The sequence below is a fragment of the Salmo trutta genome, chromosome 6, assembly GCF_901001165.1.
Source record: "Salmo trutta chromosome 6, fSalTru1.1, whole genome shotgun sequence".
In the NCBI taxonomy this organism is placed as follows: domain Eukaryota; kingdom Metazoa; phylum Chordata; class Actinopteri; order Salmoniformes; family Salmonidae; genus Salmo; species Salmo trutta.
In genome coordinates, this window is record NC_042962.1 from 36,216,866 (window position 1) to 36,231,590 (window position 14,725).

At 43.3% G+C, this 14,725-nt stretch overlaps 1 pseudogene; it reads right to left on the reverse strand.

The window, feature by feature from the left end:
• Positions 1-1,049: 1,049 nt before the first annotated feature.
• LOC115195116 (poly(A) RNA polymerase, mitochondrial-like) lies at positions 1,050-14,269 on the reverse strand (annotated as a pseudogene).
• Between the last annotated feature and the right edge of the window lie 456 nt (positions 14,270-14,725).

The window sequence follows — 14,725 nt, forward strand, 5'->3', positions numbered from 1 at the left end:
ATCTGTTCTACATAATTCATTTATTTTAGAGTGTTTTGTACAGTTGCACCCTCCTGAACAAACCTCTGACACACAAGCTCTCTCTTAACCTAGTTACTCAGAGGGAAGGGGTAGAGAAGAAAAATTCAAAGCCATCCTATAATGTAATGTATGTTTTTGAGGCGGCAGCGGGCGCTCCTCTCCTTCCCGTCGCTCTGCCCCCGTGGCAGAAGAGGAACTTTTCAAACTGGATCCCTTCACCCCCTAACCTCATGCTGCACAGAGTGGAATAACAGCTGTGGGGCCACCACACACTCCTGCTCCTGAACCACTGTCTCCGGGGACACTCGCTGCTAAAGCCACTCACACACGCATATTCTGTCACTCTCAAACACAAACACTCGCTCACTCTCTCAAATATACCCAAACGCTTTCTCCCTCAAACACACAAGCACAAATGGAAAGACCTACAGTAGTACCTTTATGGGTTGAAGAACTGCAAAGGAGGCAGAAACTTACCGTAAGTGGAAAAGGCACACATTCCTTCTCCCTAATGGCAAACTATTCAGTGGTAGGGTTCATTCACAGAGAGTGCTTAGGTGGCAAGAAGTTTTGATTAAAAAAAGAACTTACATTATCTTGGCCTTGTGTACTCCGTTCACTGAACTTATCATTAAGGTTTGGGTTGGAAATGCCTACTTCCAAATTGGCAATAAAGAGCAGATCTGGAAACAAAGTTAAGGCCCTGTCTCTTTCTTTCAGTCTCCACCGAGAAAACTAAAGACTTGTGTTTAAAATGGAATGTGCATACTCTCTATCCAAATATTTGACATGTTAGCTCAACCAGTAGCCGGGAACAGGTCCATCCATTTTACAGACTAACCACGCTGCTGGCTCCTCTCTCCTCCAGACAACTGACTTGAAGAGCAACGGTATGGACTGTTTAAATATGGACTGACTAACAAACTAGCAAGGTTGCATCGTTGTTTTTGGACAGTTGACGGTAAAAGTTGAATCTAGAAATAACAATGTCAGACTGTTCATTATCCACCACACATTTCAAAATACTGTTTTCATTTTGGTATAAAAGTCAATTTTGTGACACTGATTTAATAAAAAACATCTGAAAACATTTTATATAATGTAAACAAATAAAAATATGTATAGTCAGATGCTAGAAGTTAATATCTTCTTTAAGTACATTATTTGCAAAGGTTGGCATGGAGAGTCCTTTCTTATCAAGTGTATCTGGTCACGGAAACATTTATACCCAATTTCACACAATCATGCCAATCCAAACCATACTGCGCCAGCTTGTATATTTTCGTCAGGACAGTTCAAGCTACCATAGCGGATGCCTAAACAGGCCAGCTCAGTACAGCTTGGCTCGGCTCATAAGTCCACTAATGTGGTGTCTTTAAGGGTAGGACTTTAAGTGCGTGTTGCCCTTGGACTTATACCTCACCAGTGCCATCTAGTGGTGATGGTCTGCAAAACCGTGTGCAGACTGCACAGTATGAGTGATCTACAAATCATTTTCATCCCAAATGACTACTGATCAAGATTAGTGATTCTGCATCTCGCCTGGGCTCAAACTGATCCCCTCAAACACAATGAATCTTCTCCCCTAGCTCTTCTTCCTCGTGGTGTTGATACCGTTGCCCGTCTTCTTCTACTCCCTGTTCTTTAGACACTCCAGCAGGCTCTTGATCCTCTTGCTGGCCGGTTCCCTCTTCCTCTTCTTATGACCCTTAACCTCGGGCCGCCTGGGAGACGGAGTGCATGAGGAGCACAGCCAAGCCCCAGGGAGCATTGTTCCCGGTACCGGTCCCGTTACTGCCGCTGCTGTGCGGTACGTTGAACTCCCGCTGCTGCATCATCCAGGCGCTCTCCCGACTCAACGCCACGAAGTGCTCCAGCTGTGTTCTGTTAACGTGCTTACTGACGTTCATCGCTGGCTCGAAGGGGTTCTGGATGTGAAGGGAGAGACCTAAGGTTTGTTCTACTCTCTGCCCTGTGAGAGAGCGAGCAAAGAGAAGAGTGAGGGAGAAAGTAAGATATTAAAAGAGGGTGAGAGTGAGAAAGAGAGGGGTGACAAAACATAAAAACACACTGGCTTTATAAATGGTCCATCTATCTTAGGTGTTGTTGCTGTTATGTAGGCCACCTGGACCCAGTTATAAAGGGTCTGGCTGGTACATCTCATCTCTACATGGGCTAGCAGGCTCTGTCCCAAATGGCACCCTATTCCCTACTACTTTTAAATCAGGCTCCATAGGGCTCTGGTCAAAAGTAGTGCAGTGTGTAGGGAATAGGGTGCCATTTGGGACGCAAATAGTGGCAGCCTAGCTTTGATGAACAGGCCTGGGGGCAGCACCAGCAGGGTAGACACAGGTTCAATCATCAATCATACAACAACATCATTAGCCTGGTCCAAGATCTGTTTCTGCCATCTTGCTAAATCTTTGGCGATTCCAGTGTCCTAGGCTAGACCATTGCTGCTTTGGAAAAGTAGTGCACTGTATGGAATTGGGTTCCATTTGTGACTCTGTACTATTCTGGAACTGTGACACAGGCAATAAAAACCTAGGTAAAATATCTATCTCCAGAGCCCTCCAAGGTTCCATGCAAACAACAGATGCACCTGGGTTCAAATAGCATTTGTTTTCTTTTAAAAGCTTTAGCTGTGCCTGATTGACCTTGCCTGACGCAATGGAAACAATAGAATAGTCTCAAAGGTGTAAACCCCTCAAATCTAACACCCCAGGCAAGCTCAATTTTACCCCTCAAAGCATTTGAAATAAATCAAATACTATTGGAACCCAGGGCATGCAATACCTCAATACCCTATCCCCTAAGCCGGGGGTTGTAAAAAGGCTGAATGGATGGAGAAACAGAGATGGAGCCTCCAGCTCAATGGGATGGAGAGATGACCATGGACCATAAAGCCATCAGTCAGGGCAGAGGGAGAGGGGCAGGAGAAAGAGAGGGAAAGGGGTAGAGAGAGGAGAGAGGGCCAGGGAGAGGGAGGGAGAAAGGGCAGGAGAGGGAAAGAGAGAGGGTAAGGGGACAGGAGAGCGAGAGGGCCAGGGAGAGGGAGGTAGAGAGGGAGGGAGAGGGGCAGGAGAAGGAAAGACAGAGGGAAAGGGTAAGGGTGCAGGAGAGCGAGAGGAGAGTGAGAGGGTAAGAGTGCCAGGGAGAGGGAGGTAGAGAGGGAGGAGGACAGGAGAAGGCCAGCTCTGACTTTTCTGATAGCTACTTAGTGGACAAATTTACTTACTATGACTGTGATATGTGGTTGTCCCACCTAGCTATCTTAAGATGAATGCACTAACTAAGACGCTCTGGATAAGAGCAATCTGCTAAATGACTACAATGTAAAATGGTAGGACGCAGAAGACAGGGAATAGGAGAGGGTGGGAGAGGAGGGAGATAGGAGAGAAGCAGTACACAGTAAAGATGATTAATGGTGGTTTCTCTACTGGTGAAAGGTTATATGCCAGAGGCCATGACCACCAGTCTTCCTACAGGCCTTCCTTCAATACTTCAGTCCTGACCCTGGGTTCACACACACACACACACACACACACACACACACACACACACACACACACACACACACACACACACACACACACACACACACACACACACACACACACACACACACACACACACACACACACACACACACACACCTCACCCTGGGTTAACGTCTTTAGAATATCTTTACTCTCAGGGGCCATGAGGAGATGAGGAACAACAAAAAGGCCTGCGTCCTAAATGGCACCCGATTCCCTATAGGCCCTGGTCAAAAGTAGCTCACTATATAGTAGGGATGTAACGATTACATATCGGTCTGCAATTCAAATGTTTAAGATAAGACTGCATTGGTCCACAGACCCCAGATATTACTTTCTTTCTACCTTGAGAAAATACCTAATCCTTTGTGACAATTGATGCGTCTTATCCTTCAGTGTCGAACTAAAAGCATGTAACTGTGTTGACAGTCATTGATTTAAACTGAACAAAAATATAAACGCAACACGTAAAGTGTTGTTCTCATATTTCATCAGCTGAAATAAAAAATCCCAGAAATGTTTTATATGAACAAAAAAGCTTATTTCTCTAAAATGTTTACATCCCTGTTAGTGAGCATTTCTCCTTTTGACAAAATAATCCATCCATTTGACAGGTGTGGCATACCAAGAAGCTGATTAAACAGCATGATCATTACATAGGTGCTCTTCGTGCTGGGGACAATAGAAGTCCACTCTAAAATGTGCAGTTTTGTCACACAATGCCACAGATGTCTCAAATGCAATTGGCATGCTGACTGCAGTAATGTCCACTAGAGCTGTTGCAAGACAATTTAGAATCATTTAAGAGAATTTGGCAGTGCCTCATAACTGCAGACCACGTGTAACCACGCCAGCCCAGGATCTCCACATCCAGCTTCTTCACCTGCGGGATCGTCTGGGACCAGCAACCCGGACAGCTGACGAAACTGTGGGTTTGCACAAACAAAGAATTTCTGCACAAACTGTCAGAAACCGTCTTGGGAAAGCTCATCTTCGTGCTTGTCATCCTCACCAGGGTCTTGACCTGACTGCAGTTCAGCGTCGTAACCGACTTTAGTGGGCAAATGCTCAACTCCTCCAGCGTGCCAGTGGCCATCGAAGTGTGCTCTTCATGGATGAATCTCATTTCAACTGGACCAGGCAGATGGCAGACAGGGTGTATGGCGTCGTGTGGGCGAGTGGTTTGCTGATGTTAACGTTGTGAACCCATGGTGGTGGGGTTATGGTATGGGCAGGCATAAAATACAGACAACAAACACAATTGCATTTTATCAATGGCAATTTTAATGGCCTGCATACTCCATGGCCTGCATACTCACCAGACATGTCACCCATTGAGCATGTTTGGGATGCTCTGGATCGACGTGTACGACATCGTGTTCCAGTTCCCGCCAATATCCAGCAACTTCGCACAGCCATTGAAGAGGAATGGGACAACATTCCAAGGGCCACAATCAACAGCCTGATTAACTCTATGCGAAGGAGATGTGTCGCACTGCTTGAGGCAAATGGTGGTCACACCAGATACTGACTGGTTTCTGATCCCCGCCCTTACAATATATATATATTTTTAAGGCATCTGTGACCAACACCAACACCGCACGGCTAAAACGTGGAGAAAAAAGTTTACCAAAATCTTCCAAAATGGTCAAAACCCTTCGATTTTGAGATGGGGGTGAAATCCAAAATTGTATTATATATTAATTGGTTATGTCATAGTTCATTTGTAAATGAATATTGATACATTGCTAGCTAAAACACTTTATCTGCTAAATGTACAAGTTAAATAGTGGGTGATGGTGATTTCAGAACCAAAGGCTACATAGTCCCCCCTAATCTGATAGTGGGGTGGTAGATGCCTAGTCTCCCCTATGGGTTAGATCAGGTGCATACATAGTATACACCATAGATATACATCATTTACACACACAAGTCAGCTCAGACCGATCCAGCTCAGAGGCTCAGCTCATGAGCTCCATCAGCATCAGATTTGTATTTAGAATGGAAAATGAGTGTGTTTATGCAACAAATGTTAGTGCATCGAATCATATCGTATCGATTCGTTCTCTAATCAAAGAGAATCGCACAGAATTATTTCAAACTAAAATGTATTGTTCCTGTATCATATCGGAGCCCATCTATCTAGATCCGTATTGAATCGTCTTGAAAGGGAAAGATGCACATCCCTACTGTATAGAGAATAGGCTGCCATTTGGGACAACCTTGGCCTGCAAAGGAATTAAATGAAAAACAAACTGGGTAAACTGTAACTAAATGAACACGCACGTGTCTAAGATTGAATAAACGTGTTGATTATGTTTTCTTATCGAGTGTGATGAGCTGCTGATTGTGTTCATTAGAGATGGGTAGAGAGGAGGAGCAACTATCAATCACACAGTCCTCTGACAGCTGTAGTCTAAGCTGGCACGGAGAGACATTAGTGCGACGCTGGTGTGTGTGTATGTGTGTGTTTGATCCACCAAAACCCCACTTTATTACCAACAGCTTCCCCTCTTGGCTCTCAGCCCTGTGACTAGGGCGAGCTAGCCAATGAAAGATCTCAAACGCCGTTAGCTAACTCTCCAATCTGGTTCTGATAGTATCTGCAGTAATTTTTTCGCCAATTATAAACTACTACCATGAAACAATGGCAATTATGCACAGGGGTGAAAGTGCTGCTGGAATCACTTGTGAGAGGATTGGCAGTTTACAGCTTACAGCTAAAAGGGTTCCAGAGAAGGCTATTTCTGTTTAAAGCTTTCAGTGCAGCACCCTCATCTTGTGTCCAATCAACATAGAATGACTTGGTACTAATTAAAACAGAATGGACTGTGTGTGCCTGTTACCTGTCTGATGTGTATGGACAGGCGGTTGAATATGAAGGTTCCGTAAAACTCAAAGAACTCCTGCACCAGTTGCTCTGAAAGGAATCACATAGTATGATAACAAATACCACATTTATAATGATCAATAAACCTGTTTTAATGTGGAAATAAAATGTATACAAAATATTAGTATGTATGCTATGGTTAAGGACAGGGGCTTTGGTAGTTTTCTCCCCCCCGCATTTCAATCATCAGACCTCAAGAGGCCGATATAGCACCTTCTTGCTCCATGTGTGAATTAATTGTAATGTCTGCATACCATGATCATCTACGGCAGTGGTTCCCAAACTTTTTATAGTCCCGTACCCCTTCAAACATTCAACCTCCAGCTGGTACCCCCTCTAGCACCAGTGTCAGCGCACTCTCAAATGTTGTTTTTTGCCATCATTGTAAGCCTGCCACACACACACACACACTATACAATACATGTATTAAACATAAGAATGAGTGTGAGTTGTCGTCACAATCCGGCTCGTGGGAAGTGACAAAGAGCTCTTATAGGATCAGGGAACAAATAATAATATAATCATAATCAATAATTTTGTTCTTTATTTAGCCCTCTTACATATAAATACTTATTTGTTCAACAATTGTGAATAACTCACCACAGGTTAATGAGAAGGGTGTGCTTGAAAGGATGCACATAACTCTGCAATGTTGGGTTATATTGGAGAGTCTCAGTCTTAAATCATTTTCCACACACAGTCTGTGCCTGTATTTCGTTTTTATGCTAGTGAGGACCGAGAATCCACTCTCACATAGGTACGTAGTTGCAAAGGGCATCAGTGTCTTAACAGTGCGATTTGCCAAGGCAAGAAACTCTGAGCGCAGCCCTATTCAGAAATCTGGCAGTGGCTTCTGATTAAATTAAATTTTCACAGAACTGCTTGTAGCAATTTCGATGAGGCTCTCTTGTTCAGATATCGGTAAGTGGACTGGAGGCAGGGCATGAAAGGGATAACGAATCCAGGTGTTTGTGTCGTCCGTTTCGGGAAAGTATCTCACTCAGATGCATCGCTATATCACATTTGACATTGTCCGTAAGCTGGAGTTCATTTGCACACAAAAAAATCATACAATGATGGAAAGACCTGTGTGTTGTCCTTGTTAATGCAGACAGAAAATAGCTCCACCTTCTAAATCATAGCCTCAATTTTGTCCCGCACATTGAATATAGCTGGGGAGAGTCCCTGTAATCCTAGATTCAGATCATTCAGGCGAGAAAAAAAAATCACCCAGATAGGCCAGTCGTGTGAGAAACTCGTCATCATACAAGCGGTCAGACAAGTGAACATTATGGTCAGTAAAGAAAACTTTAAGCTCGTCTCTCAATGTTTTAAAACTTGTCAATACTTTGCCTCTTGATAACCAGCGCACTTCTGTATGTTGTAAAAGCGTTACATGGTCGCTGCCCATATCATTGCATAATCCAGAAAATACACGAGACTTCAGGCGCTTTGCTTAACAAAGTTAACCATTTTCACTGTAGTGTCCAAAACGTCTTTCAAGCTGTCAGGCATTCCCTTGGCAGCAAGAGCCTCTCGTTTGATGCTGCAGTGTACCCAAGTGGTGTCGGGAGCAACTGATTGCACGCGCGTTACCACTCCACTGTCTCCCTGTCATGGCCTTTGCACGATCAGTACAGATACCAACACATCTTGACCAACAAAGTCCATTTGATGTCACAAACCTGTACAGTATTTAAAAAATATCCTCTCATGTTGTCCTGGTTTCCAGTGGTTTGCAGAAGAGAATGTCTTCCTTAATTGACACCACATAAATGTAACGGACATATACGAGGAGCTGTGCCAGGCCCGCCACGTCTGTTGACTCATCCAGCTGTAACGCATATAACTCACTGGCTTGTATGCGAAGCAGTAACTGTTTCAAAACATCTCCTGCCATGTCACTGATGTGTCGTGAAACAGTTTTGTTTGATGAAGTCATTGTCTGTATAGTTTTTTGGGCCTTTTCTCCCAGCATTGTCCCAGCCATATCCGCGGCAGCAGAAAGGATGAAGTCCTCCACAATAGTTTGGTGCTTGCCTGTCCTAGCCACTTGGTAGCTCACCATATAAGACACTTCTAGCCTCTTCTTATTAATGGTATCTGTTGCTTTTATACATGTCTTACTACTCGAAAGTCATCTTTATTCTCACTCAAACTCCCGTGGTGTCACGTTCTGACCAAAATAGATTCCCAACCATGTGGAGACCAACAATTATTCTCATCAGCAGCCTACGCTTTAGCCTAATGCACCACATTTATTTGCCTATCTTAAGGACATTATCAACAAATATTCAACTTATTGTCTTTTATCAACATTATATGGGAATAATAAGAAAACGTAGCCTATTTTCGAACAAAGTAGCAATTTTCATTCGCTATAGCAATACATGTAACAAAGTACATTCTGAGGATATGGCTTTTGCAAGCGCCAACATCCCTCTCGAAAAAGTTGATAATCCCAAAATGCTTGCATTCATTAACACATGTAAAGAACAGAGCAGTCTGGTAAAAAAATAAAAAATAAATCCCCATAAAAACGGACGAATATGCTGACACACAAGACCAATATGTTCTGAACATATTGTAGGAGCTGGGTAAAGACGTTAAAGTTGTTCTGGCTGATATATATTTTTTCAGATGGCTTTCTATCCTGTCTTTCCGTTTATAATGTAATGCTAAATTGCAGAATATATTGTTGTCTGCAAAGAGCGTCCCAGTGGGGTATTGGCACACTGTTTTTTCAAGCGTAATTTCAATATTGTGTATGTGACCAATTTTTATAACCTCTGATGATCAGGGATTGAGAAAAGTGAAGAATCACTGATCTACAAATACTATTCCCTGCCAAATAATAGGCTTTGTGCAATAAAGATTCATATGCTACACCTCTTCTGGTTTAGGCGATCCCCCCGCCAAAACACCCAACCAGACATTGAATGATTAGCTTGTGTCAATTAAAGAGTATTTTCTAAAATGTTCTGCCTGCAGCAAACCCAGTGGATAATGCTGGAAATACCAGACAAAGACAAAACCCACAAAAAAAACTACCAAAATGTGGCCCTAGTTATGGGGGGGGGGGGGCAGAGGGGGAACATAAGGTTGATGACATGGTACACACATCACAGGGTAACACACTACACACAAGGTAAATGACACACTACACACAGTGCATTCGGAAAGTATTCAGACCCCTTCCCTTTTTCCACATTTTGTTACGTTACAGCCTGAATTTTAAAATGGATGAAATAAATAAAAAATCCTCATCAATCTACACACAATACCCCATAATGACAAAGTGAAAATATTTTTGCAAATGTATAAAAAAAGAATATAAATATCACATTTTCATAATTATTCAGACCCTTTACTCAGTACTTTGTTGAAGCACCTTTGGCAGTGATTACAGCCGAGTCTTCTTGGGTATGACTCTACAAGCTTATGTAACATAACATAACGTGGTAAAAGTCAAGGGGTCTGAATACTTTCCAAATGCACTGTATCTAGGGCCTTGTAGGACAAAGAGGGGAACACAAGGTAAATTACATACAACATATGTCTATGTACACAGCGATGATGTTCATAAACAAAACAAAGATGGATGGTGTAACAAAAAACAGACAAGCAAAGAGAGAGAGGGAGAAGATAGAGAGATTTCAAACAAAACTGGGATGGATAGAGCAAAAAAGAGGAAGAGGTCAAATAAGAGAGTGAGGGCGATTACAAACCGGAAAAAGAGAGCGGAGGTAGAGGGAGGGAACATAAAGGAGGAAGAGACAGTAAACAGAGTAGAGCTGGGCGATATGGACAAAATCCATATTGCAATAAATTGCCTGAATTGATGCGATAACGATAAATAGAACGATACATTTATAACATTAATGTGCACGACATTCTAAAAAAAGTATCCTTAAACTGCTACTACTAAACTCAGCAAAAAAAGAAATGTCCTCTCACTGTTAACTGCGTTTATTTTCAGCAAACTTAACATGTGTAAATATTTGTATGAACATAACAAGATTCAACAACTGAGACATAAACTGAACAAGTTCCACAGACATGTGACTAACAGAAATTGAATAATGTGTCCCTGAACAAAAATGGGGGTCAAAATCAAAAGTAAGTCAGTATCTGGTGTGGCCACCAGCTGCATTAAGTACTGCAGTGCATCTCCTCCTCATGGACTGCACCAGATTTGCCAGTTCTTGCTGTGAGATGTTACCCCACTCTTCCACCAAGGCACCCGTAAGTTCCCGGACATTTCTGGGAGGAATGGCCCTAGCCCTCCCCCTTCCAATCCAACAGGTCCCAGACGTGCTCAATGGGATTGAGATCTGGGCTCTTTGCTGGCCATGGCAGAACACTGACATTTCTGTCTTGCAGGAAATCACGCACAGAACGAGCAGTATGTCTGGTGGCAATGTCATGCTGGAGGGCCATGTCAGGATGAGCCTGCAGGAAGGGTACCACATGAGGGAGGAGGATGTCTTCCCTGTAACGCACAGCATTGAGATTGCCTGCAATAACAACAAGCTCAGTCCGATGATGCTGTGACACACCCCCCCAGACCATGACAGACCCTCCACCTCCAGATTGATCCCGCTCCAGAGTACAGGCCTCGGTGTAACGGCCTCGGCTTCGGTGCAGGTGTTGTTATACGTGGTCTGCCACTGCGAGGATGATCAGCTGTTCGTCCTGTCTCCCTGTAGCGCTGTCATAGGCGTCTCACAGTACGACATTGAAATGTATTGCCCTGGCCACATCTGCAGTCCTCATGCCTCCTTGCAGCATGCCTAAGGCACGTTCACGCAGATGAGCAGGGACCCTGGGCATCTTTCTTTTGGTGTTTTTCAGAGTCAGTAGAAAGGCCTCTTTAGTGTCCTAAGTTTTCATAACTATGACCTTAATTGCCTACTGCCTGTAAGCTGTTGGTGTCTTAACGACTGTTCTACAGGTGCATGTTCATTCATTGTTTATGGTTCATTGAACAAGCATGGGAAACAGTGTTTGAACCCTTTACAATGAAGATCTGTGAAGTTATTTGGATTTTTACGAAATATCTTTGAAAGACAGGGTCCTGAAAAAGGGACGTTTCTTTTTTTGATGAGTTTAGTTTGATGGTTGTAGCCATCAATTGAGCCATTACGAATCACCCATATTAACAAACTTATTTCATTTCAAACTTATCGCAGGCATTTCAAACACACTTCTATAGTATAGACTACTTATCAAAATGAACAATATCAGCAAAATTCCTGTGATAAATGATCACTCTGGATCATTTTCAGCTTATCGTCCCAGCTCTAATAGAGTGAGCCAATACAGTACGTCATGGGGAAAAGAAAGCAAGAGAGAGTGAGGAAAAGTGAGAGTCCTAATCAGAATCCTTGACCATGTCAGCCGAGGGTAGTAGAAGAGATTGGTGTGTGTGTGTGTGTGTGTGTGTGTGTGTGTGTGTGTGTGTGTGTGTGTGCGTGTGTGCGTGTGTGCGTGTGTGTGTGTGTGTGTGTGTGTGTGTGTGTGTGTGTGTGTGTGTACAAGGTTAAATAGATGCCCAGTGCTGGGAGGCTCAAAGCCCTCTGCCAGAGTGATAGGTCCTTTATTGTGATGATGCCTGGGATAGTGTCTCTGTCTGGGCTAAGATGGATGGAGGGGGGATAGATTGCTTTTGGAAGGCAATTATTTGAGAGCCAAGGTGACAAGAGAAGCAGGAGTATGAGCGGTGGGAAGAGAGCATGACTGTACTACGCCAACACAGATATTTTTGTTGCCAATTAGGATCAGCAATCAGATCTATTCAATAAATAATATTTTAATAACCCAATTGCCACTCGCTCAGTGGTCCATTGCTACCGGCTGAACATCAATTTCCAAATTACTGAATACAACTAGGAAGTGTAGCAATGCAAGACTACTACCTGCCAGCTCTTTGAGGTGATACTGATAGTATAGATTTTTGTTAAATGAAGTTGCCGCTCAGTGCTCCATTTTTCTCTACCTGCTTTGAGGCAGTCCATGGTGGGCAGTATGGGCTTGCTTGTGGGTGTGGGTGGGTGCGTCTGTGTCTACCTGCTAGTTCCTTGAGGTGGTCCAGGGTGAGAAGTATAGGAACAGTCCTCCTCTGCAGGAAGAACAGGACCATGACAGTGAGAGAGAAGTTGGTGATCCAGGCTCCAGGTATAGAGCTGGTGATACTGTGGGCCCAGGCCTAGCACTGAACACAACACCAAGCAACGCACCCACCGATCCAGCCGCCCATACAGGTACAGAAACTCAGAGCTCTTCATCGCCACCCTGCAGACACATACAGAATGACAGTCAAGACACACAGTGCAGTACGCAATCACTGTAGCTGAAACACTTGATACTATCTGGGATTTTTGAATTGATCTTTCTGACACATTAATTTCTATCACCATTCCTAAGCATTTAATATGATGATGATGATACACAAAGAATGGTAGTCATGACAACATATAGGATATTAAAGCAGAATACCCTCATTATCTGAGAGACTTGCTACTGTCTGGGACTTTTGAATTGAACAACATTTATAACATGCTAGGAGCAGAGAAAATGAAAAAGTCAGTGGCACACAATATCCACCAGGGGGCAACATTTAGCTGGACATCGTAATTCTCACTTCCAAAATATCCCTCTGTTTTGCAAGGATGACAAACTGTGTATAACCATACTCTTCAATGTTTTTAACATAAACACACAGTCAGGGTGTCTCTACTCTACCCTATTCAATTTTATTACAAACTGAGGCGTGGATGGGTTTGTTTCTAATCATTAGCAGGTGTGTTTCTGGCTGCTTCACTCTCAGGCTAACTTTAGAGACCACAGAATCCCTTAGGGCAAAGGAAAGAAGAAGTGAAACACATGACACATTGATCTTCTGCGCTCTCTCCCTCTCTCTCCTGCTCTCTCTCCTTCTACGCATCTCGAGTTTCAGTTTGCTTTGTGCAACGCCAGTAAGTTTTGAAAGGCAACAGAGTTTCTATGAAGCATTAGAGCAAAATGACAAACAGCAACTGACATTTAAAAGGTGACTATTAGTTATGTGGACAGGTGAACTTTAAACAACTTCAACAATTCAAAATTCTAACAAATTGGTCAGTTATATAGAAGTAGAACTAGGCAGGCAGAAGTATGCTTGCTTTAATGATTCACAATTGTTTAACAGGAACAGGTCAAGCTTTATAGAAGGCTTTCTGATTTAATCATACTGATGATGTATTTGAGACGGATTACACCAATAAAGGAGTTTGCTTAGTGACTCTTCAATGTGTGTGTGTGTGTGTGTGTGTGTGTGTGTGTGTGTGTGTGTGTGTCTGTGTGCTACCATGCATGCGTGTGTGTCTGTCAGCATGTGTGTATCTGTGCAAATTAGTCCATATGTGTGTCTTTGTCTTACCTATTGTTGGCTGTGAGGTCACACTGGAACCCTAATGGTTGGTGGGTGAAGCGGACCAGGGGACAGCGAGCGTTGAGGATCTTCTGCCGGGTCCAAACTGGTCTACACACTCCCCAATCACAGACAGGATACTCTGGGTCACCGCTCACTCAGACCTCTTTGCCTGGTACTCCAAAGACAGCCCTGCTTTTGGCTGGGCAGATGGGACAAGGCCATTTATTGAACAGCATTTTTAATTACAGAAACATAGGGTTTAAATGCATAGGATTACAGTGAATATGCGAGTGAAGATGGCGGGCCAAGGCTGAAAAAGATATGTAGACGGCGTACAGATGCAAACAGTTGCACGTGCCCATACACAGAGAAAAGTGCATAAATACCTACATCTTTCAATCTCATAGGCCTTTGAGTACATTTTTGGAAGTCAGAGTGACACTCAACATTCACATAGAAAATATATAACTTTGACAAGCTCTGCAAACACTCTTTATACATGAGGGTCTTACATTTCTACTGAACAGCCTTGTCTACAGAAGAGGAAGTGGTGATTTGTAGCACTGCGTGCATCTCTCACCTCTTTTTTTATCAGCCTGTTGTTTACCCAGAGAGAGAGAAAGAGACTGATAAGGACCTCAGGCTCAGTGGGCTTCCTACAGGGCTTTTCCCACACTACGTCAAGGTAAACACATTTTCTATAGGAAGTCCCCCCCTTCTCCCTCTCTGAACAAATGTTCTACAGCCCAACAACAGAGTGACAGTAGGGGTCTGGTTTAACAAGGTGCTTGATTTCCTCTCTTACATGAGTTCTTGTAAAGATGTAAACAAAAGGACATGTAATTAAAAGGAGAGGGTATG